This window comes from Equus przewalskii, chromosome 1 (assembly GCF_037783145.1).
Source record: "Equus przewalskii isolate Varuska chromosome 1, EquPr2, whole genome shotgun sequence".
Lineage (NCBI taxonomy): Eukaryota > Metazoa > Chordata > Mammalia > Perissodactyla > Equidae > Equus > Equus przewalskii.
The window spans coordinates 18,486,802-18,510,716 of record NC_091831.1 but is presented as its reverse complement, the minus strand read 5'-3'; the positions used below and the strand labels follow the sequence as shown (position 1 = coordinate 18,510,716).

At 46.4% G+C, this 23,915-nt stretch overlaps 1 long non-coding RNA gene across 1 annotated transcript; it reads left to right on the top strand.

The window, feature by feature from the left end:
- Positions 1 to 5,244: 5,244 nt before the first annotated feature.
- On the top strand, positions 5,245 to 9,275 carry LOC139080142 (uncharacterized). The gene is made up of 3 exons (XR_011534389.1): positions 5,245 to 6,159; positions 7,324 to 7,565; positions 8,782 to 9,275. It is a non-coding gene; the product is annotated as an uncharacterized lncRNA (long non-coding RNA).
- The last annotated feature ends 14,640 nt before the right edge of the window (positions 9,276 to 23,915 follow it).

Below are 23,915 nucleotides of genomic sequence, written 5' to 3'. Positions count from 1 at the left end.
CACCGTGGCAGGGGCTCAAATGAAAACGTTACATCCAATTGGTGGAGGTCAGTGGTTGGGGGGAAGGGGTACCCCATCAAGAAAGGTTTTGAGGAAAGAATAATGTTTGAGATGACATTTGAGCAATAGTGGGATTTCTCTTGATCACTGTTTTATAGTAACTTTTGATGGTACTTTTAAATTATACAAACAATATATGTTCATTATAGAAAATATTAAAAAGCATGAAGAAGAAAATTAATGTGCTCATAATCCAGCACCAAGAAAGAAAACAGAAGTAAAATTTTGGTGTATTCCTTCCAGACTTTTCTCTTTGTGTGTATATGTCTATATATTCACACATACACACACATGGAGTTCACAAAATTGGGCTTATACTGAATGAATACTTTTTTTTTTTTTTGCTGGAGAATATTTGCCCTGAGCTAACATCTGTGCCAATCTTCCTCTATTTTGCATGTGGGTCGCTGTCACAGCATGGCTGCTGACAAGTCATGTAGGTCCGTGTCTAGGAACTGAACCTGGGCTGCCAAAGCAGAGTGTGCTGAACTTAACCACTAGACCACAGGGCCGGGCCCATGAATAAATACTTTTGAGATCTATCTACTCACTTAATGGAATAACGAGATTGTTTTTCTTTAAAGATTGGCACCTGAGCTCACAACTGTTGCCCAATCTTTTTTTTCTGCTTTTTCTCCCAAATTCCCCCAGTATGTAGTTGTATATTTTAGATGTGGGTCCTTCTAGCTGTGGCATGTGGGACGCCACCTCAACATGGCCTGGCGAGTGGTGCCATGTCTGTGCCCAGGATCCGAACTGGCAAAACCCCAGGCCTCCAAAGCAGAGCACACAAACTTGACCACTCGGCTGTGGGGCCAGTCCTGGAATAATGAGTTTTCACATATTATTAAATATTATTCAAAACCATGGTTTATAAAGTTTTGGTAGGCTTGGCCAATATTTATTTAACCATTTTAGTCCCATTAGATATTCAGTTTGTTTCCATTTTCTCACAATTATGAATGATGGTTTGCTGTATTTTCTTATACATGAATCGAACAGAAAGATTTTGCTATGCAGAGATTGGGGTGAGGCTGGGCATGGTAGAGGGTAGTGGGTACTTCAGGAGAAATCAGCGTGAGCGAGTGTGTGGATGTGGAAGTCATAGAAGTGCATGTAAAAAGCAAAATGTGCCATTTGGCTGGAAAGTAGGTGCATTTCGGGGAGCAGCGGGCAATAAAGATGAAAAGGTCGGTGGAGGCAAGTTGCAGAGGACTATGACTGGCGGACCTCAACCGAGAGGCAATGGGGAACCACTGACGGCTTTTGGACAGGTCAAAGACGGAATCGGAGAAGTGTTTATGGTGGTGAATCTGCAAGTGGCGTTAGGGTGGAGTGAAGGAAGGGAGATGGGGAGAGCCTGGAGACTGAGAGATTGGGGAGGAGCCACGGCAAGGGCGGTTGGAACGAAAAGGAGAGGGTGGTTGGAGGCCATGACTCTGTGACTCAGAAACTGGTTGGAAAAATGGCCAGTGAAGACTGAGGCATCAGTAGGCCTCTGATTTTGAGGTTTAATAACTGGGAGAATGGAGAAAACATAAAGAAATTGAGGTCTGGCAGGGGTAGTGACTTGTCCAAATTTGTGACCTAGTTAGAGGTTAAGCCAGGCCAGAAACCAGATGCTGTCTTCCCATGTCAGAATGGCCTGAACATGGTGGATGCCAGACATCCGGCGTTCGATGTGAGACGTGGCGGATCCTGGAGCCCACGCCTGAAGGCAGGTCAGCCTGAGGTGAACGTCTGTCAGCTGTGGCTTCTGCCCTCTTTTGCTTATTAGGACACAAGTTGGGCACTGTCCACTGATTAGGTAACAAAGGCAAAAAAAAAAAAAACAAACTTCTTACTATTTCTTCAAACTTAGTTCTTCACTAGGCAGAGTTGCATGAGCAGAGTGGTGAAAGAGAAAAAGAGGCAAGGGGCTGGCCTGGTGGCGTAGTGGTTAAGTTTGCACGCTCTGCTTTGGTGGCCCAGGGTTGGCGGGTTCAGATCCTGGGCGTGGACCCATACAGTGCTCCTCAAGCCATGTTGTAGCGAAATCCCACATAGAAGAACTAGAAGGACTTACAACTGGGCTATACAACTATGTACTGGGGCTTTGGGGAGAAAAATAAAAAGAGAAAGATTGGCAACAGATGACAGTTCAGGGCCAATCTTCCTCACCAAAAAGCAAAAAAAAAAAAAAAAAAAAAAGCACACTGCCTGTATTTAAAGAAAAAGAAAAAGAGGCAAAAAAGGCATGTTTGTCATTTCTAAGGATGGGCCAAACAGTTGTTCCCTTGCGTGGAGAGCCCTCTTTGGTGCTGCAGCCAGAGGTGGTCCCTGATGCTTGACAGCATCTCCTCCCAGGGCCTGCTGGGTGACTGGAGCATGTGGGGCCATCCTCGAAGGCAGTAAATCATTCATTCCATGGGTGGACATCTCCCCACGTGTGTATACTTAGTTCCTTTTTATCTCACGTTTAAATTGTGGTTTCCCTCCCATGATTAGTTTTGCCATATCAAACAGCTTTCACCAGCTTCAAAAATCAAGACCAGTGTATAATAACAAAAATAAGAACAAGAACAAGAAAAAAAAAGGCCCTCACCTGATCTCTCCAGCATTCCACTGGCACGTTGGAAATTGAGAGCCGTGCGTGGTATATTGGCAGCTAACAACCATAGAAATAAAAAATAATTTTTGATCTCAAGGCCTAATATTATTCATATTTTTTCATAGCCTCAAACAACGTCTTCAGATAATTCAGGTAAAGGCAAGCCAGAAACAAAACAGCATCATAAAGGCATTATTATATACAGACACTTTCAGCTATGCTACACGCCTCACAGTGTCTTTGAACCCTGTATGATGAGAGAACTGACTCACACTCCAGGGAATACTCTTGGAGCTGTTTTCACTTCAACAGAGGCTAGTGAAACAAAATTCTTTGGCTTTAGATATGTTCTCAGCGCTGGCTCCACAGAGCGCTATCCCTTCTTCTGTGTTTACCATCCATCAGGACCCCATTTGGGAGGCCATGGGAAGAGCTGTGACATTCCCAGGTGTGCACCCCACCTGCGGGGCAGGGTCCTTAACCTTGGAGCCTTGGAGGGTTGGGCCAGCCCTCTGAGTGGGTGGGGGTTATGGAGCGGAGAACGAAAAGGCTTTCATCAAGAAGAATTTGGCAATGGAGCCTTTCCCAGCCCTTGTTCCTCCCAAAATAACACTGGCCAGCCTCATCAAATTAGATAAGGGCTGGGGACTGGGATGTGCTCACAAAGGACGGAGGGAGCAGAGAGAGCAAGAGGGAACTGTTCTCTTGGGAAATCTCTCACTCCGTATTGAAACTATCTGTTCTCTGGTTTGAAAGTGCCAATAGTGTCTCCGCCAAGGAATGCATTTTTCTCTCCTGCCTCCCTCCCGCGTTTCACTGTTAAAGTTCTTTACACAGAACAGGCTCTTTGGTGTTCTAGTTTTAAGTTCAAGTCTTACACTCCTAACCTAGACTTCCCAGGTGCCAGGACCTGAGCAGTCACTCCTGTCCTCACCACCCACAGCATCGACAACTGTGGCTCTCATCTGGTACCTACTGTATACTTGCTACTGTTGTTAGACTTGGCTGGTGGGATTGCTATACGTCCTGATCTTTAAGTAGATTGCCCGTTCCAGCTGTTAATTTTGCTACCTCTTCTCTTCTCATTTTTCAGCGGCGTGTAACAGTGCCTCACGGGGTAGTCATCTAGTTAACGTTTGGTCCTCTGATCATTCTTCCTCCACTTCAGAAAGAAAGCAAGGACTAAACTCAATGGTACAAGTCCATCTAGACAGAGTCACTGGTATGAAATTAATTCTAGGAGTTTTGACACCCTCTAGTGTTGCAGGCATTTCTAGAAGGCTGAAGACTTAACAGGCCTTGGTTTCTCTAGCTGACATGTTTTTCAAGGTCCAGCTCAGTGCCACTTCCACTGAGAAGCCTTCCATCTTCTCCTGAACCCAAAGTGATGACTGCTCTGAGCTCCTAGTGTCTGTGCCATTCAAAAGGCAGTTAGCCCACACAATCTTGTATTCTAGATTTGCTCACCAGTCCCACTTTAGTTAATAAGCCCCAGGAAGATGAGAGCCGATTCTCACATGATATTCACACATTCATTCCACCATCATCCTTTGTGTGTCAGACACGGCTCCACCATGTCATATGCTAGCAATAACAGTGTGTCCAATGAATTGACCTGATCTGCTTTAGTCTCTGAGAAGCCTGCTGAGGTTTTGTGAAAAAGGAAAACTCCATTTATCTAGAAAGTGTCTGCAAACCCCTGGAAAAGCAAGAGAAACAAGGGCTCTCGGTTTCCATTTCTGCCCCCTCCTGCCCTCCCTGGATCGACTACCGTGTTCTCCCTGCACCGTCAAACGGGCGTTCGGCCTGTGCCTGGCTTTTTCTCCTGGGCAATATATTCCCCAGCCATGGACTCAGTGCATGTCGAGCTAGAACAAGCACTCACTGGAATCTAATTTCACTTCTGTAGAGGTTAATTTATCCTTTTTCAGGCTATGTACTCATTTAAACCAAAATTACCCAGCTACCAGCCTTCTTGATAGCAATTACATCCCACAAAAGCAAACTACTGGGCTTCATGTATTGGTAATAGTCTTTCTTTCTATCGTTTTCCTTAGGGATAAAGTTGAATGGGGAAATTAGTCACATTAAGCCGGAAAAATAGTGAACAAAATACATATTTTATATTTTTAAAAAATATCTTCCTGCTACCAATTATGGTCTTTATTAGAAACAGGTATTTTCACATTACAGGGCTTGTCTTTATATTAAACAGAGCAAACCCAAATGAATAGTTACTTAAGAGGATCTTTTTAATAAATGCTCAAGTCTATTTTAATATCTAATAATAGTGGCTGCCTCAAGTATTCAAATTTTAGCATAACCAGCAGGAAAACTGTTTGATGTTTTAATTATGTCCCTGAAAATGCTGAATGGGTTATAAAAAGCAATTTGAAGAAAATAAAAAAAGGGCTTTTTTTTTTTATTATTAGTGTTTTGGGAGAAAAGACATTTTCCACATCCCATTAAAAACCTTCCTGCATTGTAAAAATACTATCTGCTGATAAACGAGGCCAAAGAAGCATAGGATTTGCATCTGTTGTGAGTGTTCTCATTTGGGGAGAAAAATCTGGAAAATAAAAAAAGACGGTCTCAGAGGAACTGTGTTCTAAGGAGGGGGAGCCATGGAAATGGAGCATGCCTTGAAAGAAAGAAAGGAAGAAAATCTTTTAATTACATTTAAAATTAGCCAGAACTTTGTGCTCGTCCCAACGAGAGTCCTAGGAGGATTGGAACGTTTCTGCTGAACGGGCTGCCCCGGCCATGGCTGATGTAATCCTTCAAAACCACACCTGGAGGTCTGGACTGGGGAGGAGGCTGTGGGGACATTCCCGGGCTAGATGCTGCTGGCCCCAGGTCATTCTTCTGGGCAGGAATCAGGAAAGCTGTCCCTGAGGGGAGGGAAGCAATGAGAAGGGGAGACATTTCCAAGGAACGGAACCAGATGTACAAGCTGCGGCGAAGTGCGTGGGGCTCAGCAGTGGGTGGACACCGAAAGCGAGAAACGGACGGCTGCATTTCGGGTTAACTCTTTCCTCTCTCAGTAGGTGGAGGCCTGGCCTGATGCTGGCCTGGCTCTCAGAAGACATTAAAGCCTTCTTCCCAATGGCCAGATATGATGTGCCACGAAGAACTCATGGAAATAATTCTCTATGAGGAAATATTGGCCCTTCCCCTGCATTAGCTGCCCTCTGGAGGTCCAGGCAGGGCTCTCAACCTCGGCTGCATTCCCCAGGGGATTCTAATTATTATTATCTTTTTAATGTTCACTTTGCCCAAGCTGTATTCCAGACCAAATGACCAGCATCTTGGGGGTGGAACCCAGGAACCCCTATTTTTTAAAACTCCCCAGAGGATGTGCAGTCAAGTCAGAAAACCAGTGCCAACAAGACCCAAGCTTGAGAATCGTGTGGGCAGCTTGTGAAATGCAGATTCTGACCTGAGACGTTCCTGCCTTTCTGAAGAAGCTCTCAGATGATGCCCACGCTGCTCGCTGGACCACCCTTTGAGTAGGTGACTGCGGTGTTCTGCCATTTGCACTTGCTCTATTTCTGCCTTTTAGACTAAACAATATATATTTTAAGATTTTTTGGGTAATTATTATTTTTATTGCATAACATTGGTTTATAATATTATATAAATTTCAGGTGTACATCATTATATTTTGATTCCTGTGTAGATTATGTCATGCTCACCACCCAAAGACTAATTACAATCCATCACCACACACATGTGCCTAATCACCCCTTTCACCCTCGTCCTTCCCCCCAGCCCCACTGGTAAGCACTAATCCAGTCTCTGTCTCTATGTGATTGTTGTTGTTTTTATCTTATACTTTCTCCCTCTGACTTATTTCGCTTAGCATAATACCCTCAAGTTCCATCCATGTTGTCACAAATGGCCAAATTTCATTGTTTCTTATGACTGAGTAGTATTCCATTGTGTATATATACCACATCTTCTTTATCCATTCTTCCTTCGATGGGCACCTAGGTTGCTTCCAAGTCTTGGCTATTGTGAATAAGGCTGCAGTGAACAGAGGGGTGCATATATTTTTATGCATTCATGTTTTCATGTTCTTTGGATAAATACTCAGCAGTGGGATAGCTGGATCCTATGGTAGTTCTATTCTTAATTTTTTGAGGAATCTCCATAGTGTTTTCCATAGTGGCTGCACCAGTTTGCACTCCCATGGGCAGCAAACAATATATATTTTAAATGATTAAGATCCTAAGTGGTTCTCTTTAGAACAGGGCCTTCTAGTCCACTGGTCCATATTTGTAGTGCAGGTGGATCATGATTCTAGGACACATTTTGTTCCATTTGATTATTTAACCAGTTACGGAGCTGGCTTTTCATTGGGTACCAAGAAATGCCACCATACCTATCCTCAAGGATCTTAGTTTTGTCCCTAGTGTCTTCTTTGAAGTGTTTCTTTGTTGTGCTGTTATTCAGAAAAGTAGGTGAGATTTGTTTCATTTATTTATCAACAAATATCGATGAAGTCCCTACCATGTGTAGGCCCTGAGTTGGGAGTGGGGGAATGACCAACTGATTAAGACTCCGTCTTGGGCGTCACAGTCTAGAAGGGTTTGTTCTTTTATGTAACATAGAAGTGTTGCTGATGTGCTTGTCTTCACTTAAGGCCTCCTGTGTCATTCTCACCTCTACAGAGATCTGAAATGCTTAGCCTCTCAATGCCCCTCAACACTTAGCAATTGAACCATGTGAACCCTAGAGATGACGGGAAGGAACCAACCATGTTGCTTTTCTACTGCGTGCCTGACACTGTAAGAGATTTGTAGAATGCCATCTCTTTTAAGTTCTGAAGTGGCCCTGCAAAGTGGGTATTATTATGCCCATTTTACAGATGAAGAAGTATAGAAAGGTTAAGGAATTTATTCAAAGTCTTGTGGTAAGTATCAATATTTAAACACCATTATGTCATTCTAACATTCTTTTTTCATTAAACTAAGCTGTATTCCTGCAGAGAACAGTTGGAGACTGAACATGGTAAATGCTAGAAGGCTTGAGAAATAACTATTGCAGCAATTCTTGCCAACCCTCCTTTTTGCTGATGAGGTCATTGAAAGGCGTTCTCAAAAATATCTGTAGAATGAATAAACAAATGAATTAAAGAAAATCAAGAATTAAACTTGAGAAGACATCACCCTTCCTGGACCCTTGGTCTGGTGAGCCATCTAGATCATGAAAAACTCAAGAGTAAATGATTTATTTAAATAGTTATTATTATGATGTTAATTATCAATACTGTGTCCATCACTATAGCTTCTACGTGCCCAGCACTGTACCATCACTTTATCTACAACACCTAGTTTAATCTTTACTATAATCTTTACATAAAAAATAAGTGAGACTCGGTGAGGTTAACTTGCCCGGTTGCCCAGCTAATAAGTGGCAGAGAGGAGATTCAAGCCTCAGACTTGTATTCTGAAGCCAAAGCGCTTCCCGGGGACCACACTGCTCCAAGTTCAGCTTCTTTAGTGGCCTCCAAGGGTTTTCCCATTGAAGGCATTTGAATACTAGCAGATGCTATTGCCCCCCTGCACATACCCTTGACCCCTGGTGAGGTCACCTGCAGACAGTTCCCAAACACTTTAAGGGCTTTGCAGGTCTCTGGGCCTGAAGCCTTTTCTAGCCTCCCCGGCTGTTTGGCCAGATCAAAGGCAAGCTGGAAGTGCCAGAGAATGAAGGCCCTAGAGGGATCCTCAACCAATGAGGGATGGGAATTGGTGGATAAATACCCCGGCTTCCTTGCCCCTCCCGCAGACAGTTGAGAAACACACTACACAGTCTGGCAGCGTCTGCTGTGAGATGGAGCCCCAGTCACCCACAGAAGTAGTCTGCTCATCGGCACACCATTTATTGGTCTCTCTTCCTTCTCTCTCATGGTGCTTTCTTGGTCTGTCTCTCAAATAAATTGCTTACACCCACATATTTTCCTTAGGGTCTACTTTTGGGAGAGTAGAAAAGAAAGCCACCACCTCCTCAATGACCGGAAGTTAGGGAGCCTGACCATAGTGACGGTGCCCGAGAATCAAAAAATGATTACAACTGAATGTCTTCTTTAATGGAAGAAAGATTTTCCTTCTTTCTCTTTGCTTCTCCAGAGGGAAGACTGACTGGTAAAAAGCTGACATCCAGGTGTCTCACCTCTTTGAAAGGGTGAATGGATTTTCCAGAGTCACATGGCTTCTGCTGAAGTGAGGGTTCCCTGGAGAGCTTTGGCAGATGGCAAGTCAAGTTTACCCACATGCCTTTGCTCCTGGCAGCAATCATATACCATGAACTTCAGTGCCAAGGTAGGCAAGTGACTGCTGCAGTGCTCTTGAAGTCTTGACGCCGGGAGTGAGATGCTCAGAAGGACCTAAGCGTGAACCTGACTATGCCACCCTCCAGAGCTTGCAGAGAAAATGCTTAATGCCAACTGGTGGGTGGGGGTGGGGAACAGTAGGATGAAGCAGAAAGAATAATTAACAGGGAATTAACAGGTCTGGGTTGAACTGCCAGCTCTAACATTATTCTTTCAGTTAATCCACAATTATTAAGTGCCTACTGTGTGCAGGCTGGGATGACATTCAAAATATTTAGCCATTATTATCCATGTGCTGTGCCAGACATTATTCCTTTAATTATTGGATTATGGGGTGTTCCAAGAGGTCCAGAGGAGGGGGTAGTTTGACTGGGGTACCAGGGGATAATTACCAGTGGATACAGAAGTATTTCAATATTTTTAGAACTGTCCTGGTCATACAAGTGCATAATGACTGAATATATGTCTGGCATCTGGCACTGCACTAGGTGCTGGGAAAGTAACAGTGAAACCGAGCAGACTGTTATTGTGTAGATCTTGTTTAATTTATCACACTAATGAGCATATAATTATAAACTGGAATAAATGTTCTAAAGGAAAGAAGCTTTGCTATGAAAGCATGAAGGATAGGAGTATAGGAGCCTCACGCAGTGTTGGGGGTCAGAGAAGCCTTCCCGGAGGAAGGACACAAGCCAAAACCTGAAAGCGATTTAAGCAAGGAGTGGGACAAGAACTTTTCAGGGAGGGAACAGTATTCTCGAAAAAGCCCTGGGGTGGAAAAGAACATGGTGTACCTGAAGGATGGAAAGAAGGTCAGGGTGGCTTGAATAAGGAGAATGGGGGTGGCAGTGGTTCAAGATGACATCAAGGACACACCCAGGGGTCAGGCCAGGCACAGCTTTGTAGACATCAGGAATTAGGGTTTTATCTCTAGGGCCATTGAGGGGCTTTAAAAAGGGGGAGCAACATGATCAAATTTGGTTTTGAAGCGATCACTCTAGCTGCAGTTTTGAGAATGGTTGGGGTCAGGGGTCAAGGATGGGTGCTTGAGAAGGGTCAGGAGTTGAGCAAGAAGTAATGATTGCCTGCTCTAGGCTAGCGGCAGAGGAAATGGAGAGGACGATGGAGGGGCATAGATTGGGGGTAGATTGGATGGGGGTGGGGGTGGCGCATCTCGAGGGTGTTTTCTCGGTTTCCACTTCCTTCACCTGGAGGATGGTGGGTGGTGCCCTTCACTGGGATCGAAACACTGGAGTGGGATGAGCTCTGTGACCCTGGGAAATCTTGTCCCCTCTCTTGGCCTCAGTTTCCTTATTTGTATACAGAGCGATGGGCTATATGATCTCCCAAAAGCCATTATCCAACCTGTCATTGCTGACATTCACAGACAAGGACAACCTGACCTGCAGTAAAGGCTTTCGTCATCTTCAAAAGGAACTACAGAGATGTGGTTTCTAGGTCATGATTACCTAAAATATTCCAATATAAAAATCCCAGGTCTCCTTCTCCTGTCTCATGGCCTGAGCCAGACACATTAGAGATAGGATTCTTGAGGGACATTCTTTCATTTTTTCCCCAGTGAACTCTACCTTCTGTAGGAGAAAGGAGTAGAAACACAGGGCTTGACACGAGCTGATAATATGACCTCGAAGAGTTGCTTACCCTCTCTGGTTCTCAGTGTTCTTGTTTGTGAAAAGAGGGTGTTGGATCCAGTGGACCCCGAGGTCCTTTCCTGTGCCTGTGTTCCACATTTCTTTCACCTTGTTATCCCATAACGCTGCTCATTTGAGCATTCTAGTGAACTTATAGACTTCTAGGAAGGGCTGGACTATTTTGTGGGGCAGGCTGGGAAATCTCCCAGGATGCTTTGCTGTCAGGTACACCTGATGGGGGAGGGCTGCCCTGGGCCTGGGTCAGAGACATTATTTGTAGGAGGCTGGGCAGGGAGCTACCTGCCCCAGATTTGTGAAGGAACACCTGCTAAATTTTTGGAGGATGTGAGAAAGGGAGCCTGGCCCAGGCTGAATGTGAGGGAGAAAGCAGAGTCGGGTCTGGATTCCCAGGAACCCAGGTGTCCTCTGTCCTCACAGGAGGTGGTGGGGGAGGAGAGGGGACTTTTTTTACCAAAGCCTTGGTACCAAAGGCTCTGGGCTGTGCTGCTGCAGTGCGTTGGCGGGGCCTTTCCCCCTCTTCCTTTTGACCTTATTTAGTGTACAAATCCATTAGCATTGCTTTTTCTTGAGCGTCCAAGATGCTATAGCCTATCACTCAAGTCATTCACATGGCATTTCAGCCTTTAGAAGACAATTGCGTCTTCAGTCAAAGACCTCTTGACAAGAGAAAATGGGGACCCGGGCTGGAATAATGCACCAAGTACTTGGTGTACACCTGCAGAATGCGACTCCGTGTGCCATTACATCCCAAATTGTTGTGCTGAAAGAGTTCTCTTGTTTACATCTCTTTATGCCCCAGCATTTAACCTTGGGGCTCTGCAGGCTCAGTCCCCTCCCCTCATCTTACCGCAGCACTTCTTTCCTTTGTGGCCTTCATTTTATGTAATTATGTTGGGGGCGGTCATCACGCGCATGTTTACTTAGCTGCACAGAGGACGAGAGTTCTGCCCCTGATTCCCTCTGCTCTGGGAACTTGCTTTAGGTCATTTACTCACTCTAATCTTTCCGGTTTCTTCAGAGACTGCATCCCCAAAATGAAAGGGAGAAGAGATGTGCCTGAAAACCTAACAAACAAGAAGGTATTAAAAATGACAATGGAGGGGCTGGCCTGGTGGTATAGTGGTTAAGTTCACGTGCTCTGCTTTGGCGGCCCGGGGTTCATGGGTTCGGATCCTAGGTGCAGACCTACACACGGCTCATCAAGCTATGCTGTGGCGGCATCCCACATAGAAGAACTGGAATGACTTACAACTAGGATATACAGCTATGTACTGGGGCTTTGGGGAGAAAAAAAAAAGAGGAAGGTTAGCAACAGATGTTAGCTCAGGGCTACTCTTCCTCACCCAAAAATGCATACCTTTAAAAAAAAAAGACAACGGTCATGAGCTTATCCCAGAATGCTTGTGTCAGTAATAGTGACACAGACGTGTTAGAAAAGTCGCAGTTGCCGACACAGTGATGATGTCTCGGTGGTTTTCATTCTCTGAGGGTAGGTTTAAAACAAGTTTTTTTCACTACGGAAAATTTCAAACATACACAAAAAGAGAACACTGCTGGTGGGAATGTAAAATGGTGCAGCCGCCTTGGAAAACAGCTTGGCGATTTCTTAGAAACAGTTAAACAGAGAGTTACCGTATGACCCAGCAATTCCACTCATAGGTCTATCCGCCCGAAAATGAAAACATGTGTCCACACAAAAACATGTTTATGAATATTCCTAGCAGCATTATTCATAATAGCCCCAAAGTGGAAATGACCTAAATGTCCACCAACTGATGCATGGGTAAAGAAAATGTGGTCTATCCTTAGAATGGAATATTATTCAGCTGCAAAAAGTAATGAAGTGCTGACACATGCTACAATATGGATGAACCTTGAAAACTTTATGCTAAGTGAAAGAAGCCCGTCACAAAGGGCCTCATGCTGTAGGCCCCCGTTTACATGAAGTGTCCAGAGTAGGCAAATCTATAGAGACAGAAAGCAGCTTGGTGGTTGCCTAGGGCTAAGGTGGGGGTGGGGTGGAATTGGGGGGGTTAGAGCAAAGCTTCTTTTTGAGGTAATGAAAAATATTGTAAGATTGACTGTGGTGAAGGAGGGACAACTCTGAATATACTAAAAGTCATTGAATTGTATACTTTAAGTCGGTGAATTTTGTGATATATAAATTATACCTCAAGAAAACTGTTAAAGAAATAAAAAAGAAGGAAAAAAGCTAGAATAGTATAGTGAAACGTGGGTACCATCTCCCCACTTCAACAATTACTGCCTTGGAGCCAATCTTTTGTCATTCTACATTTTCACCCTTTGCCTCTCAGGCATTAATATCATTTATCTGTGAGTATGGATCTCTAAAAGATAACGGCTCTTAAAAATATAACCTCAACACTATTACCACACCTAAAATTTTAATAATTTCCTAATATCATAAAAAATCCGGTGTTTAGATTTCCACTCGTCTTACATTTTTTATTTTTTTGAGGAAGATTAGCCCTGAGCTAACATCTGCTGCCAATCCTCCTCCTTTTTCTGAGGACGGCTGGCCCTGAGCTAACATCCATGCCCATCTTCCTCTACTTTATATGTGGGACGCCTACCACAGCATGGCATGCCAAGCGGTGCCATGATTGCACCCGGGATCCGAACCGGCGAACCCTGGGCCGCCGAAGCAGAACGTGCGCACTTAACTGCTGCATTGCTGGGCTGGCCCCCACTTGTCTTACATTTTTTACAGTTGTTTGTTTGAATCAGGATTCAGATTAAGTCTACACATTGCAGATGACTGAAATGTTAAGTGTCTTTTATTTTATAAGTTCTCCCTCTGCCTCTCTTTTCTTCCCCTTGAAATTCATCTATTTAAGAAGCCAAGTCATTTGTCCCACAGAGTTTCCCACAGCCTGGACTTTGCTGGTTCCATCCCTGTGGTGTAGTTTAACCCGCTCTTCTGTCCTCTGTGACACTCGTAAATTGCTAGCTCCATCTAGAGCCTTGCTCAGATTCATAGGTGGTGCTGTGTCCTTCTAGCAGGAGGCATGATATATCCGGTTGTCTTGCTCTGTGATTTTAGCAGGTCTCGATCATCAAGGCTTGGATCCATCAGTTCATTAGGGATGATGGGAACTTTTAAAACAATGCACACGATTCCTTCACTGTATACTAAGGGAAGCCCTGCTTCCTTGTCTCACTTCCCTGTACTCCTTAGAAACCTTCCTGTCCTGTGACAGGTTCTGGGTTCTTTGGGAAAGGAACCCAGTGGGCTGGGAGGCACTTCTCGAGCTTCCCCTCCCCCAAAGCACAGCGAGAGGGAATCAGACCGCACTGTGCAGGAAGTGGAATGTCCGAGACGTGCTTTCTGCTGCCCGCTTCCACCCCAGTGGCTCTGCCTCTGGTCTATTTGCTCTTCATCTAGCACACTACACGGTTGCGTGCCTCCATGCTTCTACTCGTGGTGTTCTCTCGCTCTGGGATGTCATTTTTGCCCATCTGCTTTGTTTGTTCATTTATTCACCAAATATTTATTGAACACCTGCTGTGCCCAGCACCATGCCAGGAACTGAAGAGAGGAAAAGAAATAGGAGGCTGTCCCTGCACTCAAGAGGCTCACATCTGTTGGGAGTGGGGGATAGAGAAGTAAACGGATAATTTACTCTAGAAGGACCTCTCATCCTTCAGATCTCGCTCAGTTATCACCGCCTGTGAGCGGTCTTCTTCTTCCTCCCTCCCACTCCTCAAGCAGAGCTAACCACTCTCTTCCCATGTCCCGTCTGCCCAGGCTGCTGATCTGGTGCTTTTCACACCTAGACAGAGTCAGAAGCACGGATGCTTGTGTTGACTGCAAGAGCATGAACTCCACGGAGGGAGCATCTGTGTCCTACTCATATTTGCGTTTCGTTTCTGTAACTCACCAGCTGTGTGATCTGGGGCAAGTTACTTAATTTCTCTGACTTCGATTGCTTCACTGTAATATGGGCTAAGCCTAGCACCTGCTTCAGAGGGCTGTGTGGAGGACTGAAGAGAATCTGCACAGATAGCTTTTAGCTACCTCTGTTTTTATCTCCAGGCTTAGCGCATTGCTTGGCTCTCACTAAGTATTTGCTGAATCACTGCCTGTTTATTAAATGGGATGTAATCTTTACTTTTGTGTAATTTACAAATTTAGTAAGCAAGATGAGTGTGAAAAGATAGTTACCAGGGCAACGTGATATCATGAAAGGACTTTGGGTCAGGAGATAGAGAACTCAAAGATGCCAGCTTTAATATTTGTCCTCTAGAACAGTGGTTCTCAGCTTGGGGTGATTGTGTTCCCCGTGACCCAAGGGGACCTTTGGTGTTGTCTGGAGACATTTTGGTTGTCAGAACTGAGGGAGGTGCTACTGGCATCCAGTGGGTGGAGGGATACTGCTAAACATCCTACAGTGCATAGGACAATTCCATCTGCATCTCTCCCCACCAAGTAAAGAATTATTCAGCCCTAAACGTCAACAGTTCTGAGGTGGGAAACCCTGTTCTTTCCACTCAAAGTATGGTTCACAGAGCATTGGCATTGGCATTACCTGGGAGCTTGTTAAAAATGCAGAATCCTGGACCCCAGCCCAGATCTACTGAACCAGAATCTGCATTTTAGCCAGATCACCATGACGTGACGTGTATGCTCACTAAATTTTGAGAAGTGTTGCTCTAGAGTGGTGCTTCAGTCTTAGACGCCTACTAAAATCAGTTGGAGGAGGTGGTGGTGGTAGAAATCCCAATGCCTTATACTAATTAAATCAGAATTTCTGGGTGGAACCCTGGCATCAGTATTTTTTAAATCTCTCCAGGTGATTCCAGTATGTAGCCAGGACTGAGACTACTGGTCTAGGAGCTCATAGTCTGATGGGGTGGAGCGAATTATCAGTAGATTGCAATGCATAGAGATAGCTGGTTCGCAAAGAACAGAGCTCAGGTGGAGGAAATAAACCATCAATGGGGACCAGTTTGTTGGGAGCTGTGGGAGCCCAGAGGCCCCACTAAGACAGATGTGCCCCTGGGCAAGTTATTCCCCACCTCCAACCCCAACCCCATCCCCAGGTTGTGTCAGTTTCTTTGTCTATTAAGAGAAGATCTTCAAGCTGTCTTCCACCTCAAACCTTCTGAGCGGCCCATATATGGCTTAATGAGGGTTTGATGAATGAGTGAACAAGTGAATGGACGATTTTATACTAAGTGAAAAAAGTGGTATAGACAACAGATGCTCTAGGAGTTCAGGAGCAGGAGTCACTCATCAGTGATAACTTCATGGAGGAAATAGGAGTGTAGTGGAGCTCTGGGGCAAGCCCTCCAACAGAGGAAGAAAGCACATCTGTTTCCTTTTGTTCCTGTTTGGGGAAAGGAGCCCACTTGGGCTCAGTGTCTCCAAGCAGATGCATCAACCCCAAACATCTCCCACTCTGATTTATAATTAACACAGGGCCCTATTTCAGCACAGCTGTAAGTCATTAGCCGTCATTTTTAGAGATCAGCAGGTAGGGGCTACTCCCTCCTTACGGGGTTGGAGGAAAAAAGGTTGGAGAACTTTCTGCAGCCCCTGCTTCCTGGTATTCTTTGCGAAACAGGAGCCCAGTTCCTTCTGTACCCCCTGTATTTTAAAGCTCCTCGCTTCTTAAAGCAGATGATGGTTTTAAACGCTGGAATAAAGGGTTGGGAATGCGTTCAACCTCATCAAACACTTCCCTATCTGATCTCACCATCAGAGCTGTGGATCACGGGCAACATGAAAGGGTTCCATTTGCAGATTGATTTTCAACATGTTTTTTTCTCCCTCAGAATTTTGCCCATCAAGCTAGGTTGAGGAGCAGGATGGGGATGTGGTTGGGTGCTTGGTGCTAGATGGCCCTGTTCCCGGTACTTGGGGAGCTAGAGAGATGGAAAATGTCTCTGCGTTAGGCCTAATTGGGAGATTTTGGCCGGTTTCCCTGGAAAAGCTATACTCTGACAATGAGCTGAGGTGAGAAGACATTTTCTTCTACTGGAGGCCAATGTCTGAAATACTTTTTATATTTGGGGAATTCTCCACTCTGAGTCTTTGGAGGGGAATAGAATTAGGAAAGAGCAGGGCCTGCTGTCTTGGCCCTCTTGGCATCCAGGTCTTGAGCACATGATGCAGTTTCAGTCAATCAGGCTCACATATTTGGGGAAAACCCATTGGAAACTGCTGTGGCAAAGTAATAGCCGCCCACCACTCCTTGCCCTTCTTCCCTCCTTCTTCTCCGTCTCCTGGGCAGCCGAGAGTTGTTCTTTACCTCCAGCTGCCACCTGGCTCCGACCTGGTCTTGCATCCCTTGTCTCAGGGGACCCAAGTCTGGCACAGGACCCAGAGACACCAAAATCTTAAGGTGAGGCAGACAGGGCAGGGATTCAGCCTTGGCAGGGCCTTGCTCACCCTCGCGTGAAGGTTGACTTTTATCCTACAAGCAATGGGAAGCTACTGGAAGGTTTTAAGTGAGAGCGGTTTGTGAGTGCAGATGGGAGATTTTGTGACCAAATCTGAAATTTAAGAACACCACTGGGGGCTGGCCCGGTGGTGTAGTGGTTAAGTTTCCACGCTCCACTTTGGTGGCCTGGAGTTCGCAGGTTCAGATCCCAGGCGCGGACTTAGCACCACTTGTCAAACCATGCTGTGGCGGCATCCCACATAAAATAGAGGAAGATTGGCACAGATGTCAGCGCAGCGACAATCTTCCTCAAACAAAAAGAGGAAGATTGGCAACAGATGTTAGCTCAGGGCCAATCCGCCTCACAAAAAAAAGACCACCACTGGTTTCTGTTGGAGAATGGATGCATGAAAGCAGGAAAGCCAGGGCAGTCATGTGAGTGAGCAGTGAGGCTGTCTGGACCAGGGTAGAGGCAGCTCCAACTTTTAGGTGCCTTTCTTTCATAGTCTGCTTCCAGACTCTTCCTTTAGACTCCCAGCTCCCCCTGCTGCCCCAGGGTGTGCATGTCTATCAGCCACAGGTCTCCTAACCCACAGGCTGGGCCCTCAGGGTTTAGGGGAGGGATTTGAGCCCTGAGCCAGGTAGTGGGGGACAGTAGGGGGGAGGTTTGAGGATGGAGGCCCACCCTGTCCTGGTAATGCAGAAACAAACAAAAAATAACAACTGGCAAAATATTATACTCTTAGAATCCTCAGATCTTCAACTGTGAGGGGCTTTGAGTGTCTCTGAGCCTAGATGCCCAGCGAGGCTTGGCTTTCTCATGCCACATCCCACCAGATGGTTGTTGAGGATCAACGTCTTGGCGACAGGAGCCCTACCTTCTCCCCAGACTGCCAATCTCCTCTTGGGGCAATTTCTGTGGATTTTCTCCTTTCTTTTCTACCCTTCTGTGCTGTCCCCACTATATAGCACTAACCCTTATGTGGCTGCATCTATGGGTCTGGGGGCTAAGTCCTTTTGGTGATGGGGCTGGACCCAGGATGAATCTCACTTTGCATCCATGGACCCTGGGTTAGAGGGAAGCAAGCCCCAGTGTGGGATGAGAATTAGCTGCAGCCCTGCTGCCAGGCCAAGGAGGATGTCAAGTTGCTGGGCACTGTTCTCACCTTCCGAGTGGCCCCTCCTGAGGAGCCCAAGCTCCGCTTCTCCCAGGAGGAAGGACCAACCAGAGTGAGTCTGAAACAGAGGGGAAGGTGGCTGGAAATGACCTTGGGCTGGAGATCCCCCTAGGAAACCATCAGCCTGTCAAATCACCTTCCTCTTTGGCTCAGGCTTTGATCTCTCCCCAAATCCAGGTCAAAGCCAGGCCTCGGGCATCTTTCCCGGAAAGCTGTGGCCCACGCACCTTTGCCCGCATCCCCTAGGCCTCTGGACAGCATTGGGTCGTCCTGGGTCCCAACGCTCCTGCAGCGTGGCGGGGAGCTGCCTGCTGGCACACGGGCCGAGCAATTAAGAAACTGCATTTTTCTCCTCCTCGCTTTCCTAATTGTTATTTTTTTGTCCCTACTTTCAAACCATCCCAGGTTTTCATTTCATCTTGCCCCAGCCCGGTGCGCCTGGCAGAAAAAGCCAGCTTGCTCAGCGGGAGGCAATTTTCCCAGTGTGTCCAGCGATAATTCCAACACAAGTGCTTTGTACATATAATTATAAAACCAGGGGCCAGCAAAGTGCACCTACAGAGCAGAGTCTTCACTGTTCTTGGTTCTGTTTTAATTATTAAGCCTTAAAGCAAAAACTAGGTTTCAAAGAAAACTTTCTGTGCAGTCCTCAATAGAGTTAAAGGAGGAACATTTTAAGCTGATGAGCTGACACTTGTAGAAGCAAATATATTAAATAAATCATGATTCGTTTTGGGGGCAAAGTCTGACTTACATCAACTCTGGAAAAAATGGATCTTAATGAGTGACAGTTGGGTGTTTTCTGTCACTTCCTGAGGTAATGGCCGCAAGCTGACATTGCTCAGTGGGTGTCTCATACTTCTGAACAAAAGTTTTTTGGAGTGAGATAGACAAGGTAGAAATCCCAAGGTGACTGGGAGGAATGCCTAATGAGTGGAAAGACATATTTACTGGCAGTCTGCATGTAAGCTGTGACAGTTGACAGGACTTGATTGTAACAAATATAGTTGATGAAGAAAAGGCTGACAGACCGAGAGAGGGGGCCGCGGTGGGGGGAGCAGGAGTCAAAAGCCCTGCCTTGGCTGAACCCTGGTAATGGTACGTTGGATACAAAGCTTGGAGTCATGAAAGGGAGCCGGGATCCTGCACTGATGTCTAAACACGGAAATATGTCGAGCTTGCAGGAGGTAGTAATAGGTTCAAATTTGTTGACCTTTTTGCCCGTAACTTTAGAAGGTGGTGTTTCTGGTAGCATCTGGGGCCAGAAGACGACCCCAGCTCTAGGGCCCTATGTAAGTTCTGTTGACTATGGGGCCCAGGATACCCGTGTCTGGGGCATGGGAAAGGCTGGGGCACTTAGTTTACGGATGCCTCACCTGGGCAGCTACCGTGACCAAGAGCCACTGGGCTCTGGCCCCTGGGTACCAGTGAGGCTCACATGGAGGTGGGAGGGCGATTGAGCTCTGAACATTCCACAGTCTTCCATTCTTGTGTGCCCCTTACCCGCTTCATTCTACTGCTCCCGCCCCCCTCTACTCAAGGTCTCCTCTGCACCCCACCCCCACCCTCTCCCTAGCACAAAAGCAGTGATTGGCCTCGAAAAGGCAGAGCTGACTGGCATATTAAATGATGACACTTTGTAACTGACTGGTCAGGGCTTCAACAATCGGCTTGCCAATGAGCTCTGCACTTCTTCCCCCAGGCAAATGTCACACTGAAACTAAACAGGATCTTTTTTCATCCTACATGCTGTTTTCTACGCCATGTATTATTTTATAGTTGAAAATAGGCTAACTCTTTAAAATGCACAGAGCTTGCTGTACTTTCATCGTGGGCTCATTTTGGAGGAGAGGCTCACTGGGGAGGGGTGGGGAACAGCAGAAAGAGTGTGTTGAGTGGAGATGAGGGTTTGGCCAACATCTTGACCTTGCCTTTTTTTTTTGTTTTGCATGAATGAATAAATGAAGGTAAGAACCAGAAATCTTTAAAGATTAAAAAGAAATGGATGAAAGTGATTAGAGCGAAAGAGTCTAATGAGCCATGAACCTCATACATCAAGATATGAAGTTGATTTGTCATAATCACCATCTTTCTTATTTTGATTGACCAGGGCAAGTATTCCTTACCTCTGTGATTTGGAAAATGGGATCCATTCCTGTTAATTCCTCAAATCTGAGTAAAGTGTCAGTTTCCTGACTTTGATATTGCCCCAATTAAGTGGAAAACTCTTTCTGATAGCCTTGGCTACCATGACCCACTTTCTCCAGGTTGGTTCTTGTTAACTTGATTCACTGCCTTGGAAGGAGAGCTTGGGTAAGACTAAGGTGAATGGAGTCCTTCCCAGGTCTTGAGATATGGCCTGGCTCAGTGTCAAGGAAGCACATTGACGTTGGCTCAGTGGGTTAGTATTTCCTATTTGGACCAATGACTCCTGAAAATGTCCCTTAGGTGGCTCAGCCACTTGTGGTGGTAAAGGGATGGGGTGTTATGACTCATCCAAACGCTAGGCATTCTTATCCATGGGACAACAATTTTTAGAATATGATTTGGGCTATGAGGCAAGATGGAGTAGAGAGAGCCTTGTAGCTCAAGAAGGAAGACGCATTTGGTTTGAGATAAGGCAGTTACATTTTGGGGGGAGATGAGACACAACTGTTCCTCTCCTCTACCCAGAGGCATGGGTCTATTATTACATAGTTTTAGTTTTCCTTAACTTGAGCAAGTTTCTTTTTCTTTCTGAGCTTCAGCATCCCCATCTGTAGAATAAAGTCATTAGTCTAGATAACCTTGGATGTCTCTTCCTATTCAAAACTTTGTGGATTTGATGACCCACCAAAGCAGGTTCCAGAACCCTCTGCCGGCAAGGCATTTTACTTCAATCAGTTGGTAACATCCTCATGGCCAGCTAATCAGCCTGGGGCTCCAAAGCCAAGAGGCCAGACTCAAAAGAATTTAGGGCTGAGCACCCAACAATACCCCCCAAAGCTGAGCCTACCTGGTTTTGTCTTCCCACAACGAAGGGCCACCCAGAGATGTGCTTTCGATGCTGATGGCTGGTGCGCGCAGGCCTGGGAGGCTGGGGGGCGCGAGGGGCAGGACTGGAAGGGGAGGTGTCCAGGAATGGGCGTGGCCTCCCTTTTCTTCCGCAGAGAAGATCTCCACACTGCCTCAAGCTGGAGGCGGAGGGGTTGGGGAGGGCCGGGGCAGCTGTGTTCAGTCCAACTTTTCCTACAACTGGAAAGGGAAAAGTTTTCTCAAGGCTTCTCTGGCTCAGTGATTTTTCTCTTTTCCCCGAAAATGGTTTTCATATGCAGATCCCACCTTCCAAATCCACCACCCGTTGGCTCCATCGCTGGGTGGCGCAGCACCGGCCGGCCCGGGCGAGGCTTGGGGTCTGGCCCCTCCTTAGCAGGTACCTAGCTCTGCAGGGAAGTCTTGAAGCCTTCTCCACATCTCAGCTTTGTGACATGTAAAATGAGGGAAATGGACAAAATCAGTAATTTTTGACTTTTAGTAGCAACTTTTAAAAAGTGACTTTCCGCCCCCCAATAGAACCTTCTCTAGAACCTCAATACAGATACCAGACAGACTTGTAGTGTTTTGATTGGAGGAGGGACCCTGTTGCTCACCTTCTCAACTTCCCTGGCCCCATCAGCTGCTCCAAGGCGTCCTTCCAGGTCCCCCTGCTCACGAGGGACATGACGTGTCTGGACAGCAGCCAAGGCCCCTCAGGCCCAGCCCTCCGGGCTGGGCTGCACCTGACTTCCCTCCCCACCTGCCGGAACTCTGGAGAGGAGAGGAGAGGAGAAGAGAGGAGGGGGAGGGGGAGGGTAGGGCAGGGCAGGCAGGTCTTACTGAATTCGCATGAGCAGCAGGCAGAAAGCCTTTCTCCTGGGGGCTGAGGAGTCTGCCATGGGCCTGAGCACGGTGGGATTTTTTCCTTTCCTTGAAGCCTTAAGTCACTGGCTGAGGAAGGAACCGGATTTCTGCTTTAATCCCAGATAAGCACATTCTAGCCATTCTGGCTGCGAGAGGTGGTCCCCTGCTCCTGAGTGGAGAAGGAACAGCACCTGCTAGGATTAATCCTTGCTCTCCAGGCTTTGTCTTCTCCAGGGAGAGGTGGATGGAGGGCAGGAGCAAGCCTCAGAGGTCTGCACTTGCGGCCTCTCGTCTTCTGAAAACCCTCCATGCTGGGGAGCAGCACCCCTGTTTTGGAGAGCAGAGGGGCTGTGTTGCTGCAACCACAGTTCGAGGGAATGCTGGAAGGAATTCTGGACAAACATGCCTTCCTCTACACTAACAATCTGAATCCTCTTTAGAAACATTGGTGGCTGTGAAGATGGGAGCGAGGCAGCTCTGAAACCTGAGGCTTCACGTGGCTCCTTCCACCGAACGAGAGTGACTCCAGCACGTGGCTCTCGTCACAACGCTGAGAGCTAAACGCTCCCGGAAACTTACCGTGAACCGTGCCCTGTGCCTACGGCTTTACGCAGTTTACCTCACTTAACACCGCAACGCCGCGAGATGCAGCTCTTCTCATTCCTGTTCTACACAGGAGGAAACGGAGGCCAAAGAAGGCTAAGAAAATTGCTCAAGATCACACACCTTGTAAGGAATGGAGCCCAAATTTGAAGCTGGGGTTTTGCAGCTCCTTGGTAATGCCACTTACTGTCTCAGCCACGACGTCTTTGATGCAACCACGGGCTGGGGAGATGGACTGCAATGGATTCCTGTCCTGCTTGGGTACTTGCTGGCTCTGCCACCCTGGGCATGACAATTCCTCCCATCGGGATTGTTCCAGGGACATGGGAGAGACTGAGTGCCCACGTGCAGTGCAGACCAGCCATGCCATGTTAACAGCATGGGGCATCTGGGGCGCTGACTGTGCACCAGGCGTGTCCCAACGGTTCCAGGTACATCGTTTCATCTAAAGCTCACAATGGTTGTATGAATTATTCATTTTATTCCCTTTCTCCTAATGAGAAGAATGAAGCACAGATTGGTTAGGGGATTTGCCTGAGATCACACAGCCAGCAGCAGAAATAGATACGAAGTTGGGCAGTCTGACTGCAGAGCCTGCCTCCCAACCTCTATGCTGTCTGTTGCTTTCTCCTTTTACGTTACGTAATTAGTTCAACACATATCTATGGAGTGTTTATTATGTGTCTAGCACTGTTCTGGGCACTGAGGCTACAGTGGTGAGCAAAAAATCAGATGTGTTTTCCACTCTCTTAGAACTTATATTCCAGGGAGGAGGACATTCCATAATCAAATGTGTATAAATATATAATAAATGTAGAATTGCAAAGGTAGAAAGAGCTATGGAGGAGAAGAGCATGATGCTCTAAGAGCCTGTGATAGGGGACTGGACCTGGTTGGAGAAAGCAGGGAGGACTTCCTGTAGGAAGTGACAATTCGGCTAAGATCCAAGGTATGAGTAGGAATGAGGTAAGTAGTGAGTGGTGTCAGTAGCAGAGATGGGGTGTGTAGGAGCATTCCATGCAGAGGGAACAGCATGTGCAAAGGCCTCTGGCAGGAGAAAATGTGGGAAGGTATACAGAGGATGTGGAAGGCAGAACTGGCTGCATAATTTACAAGGCCTACTGCCAAATGAAAATGTGGACCTTTTGTTAAAAAATTATTAAGAATTTAAAGACAGCGAGAACAGGAACC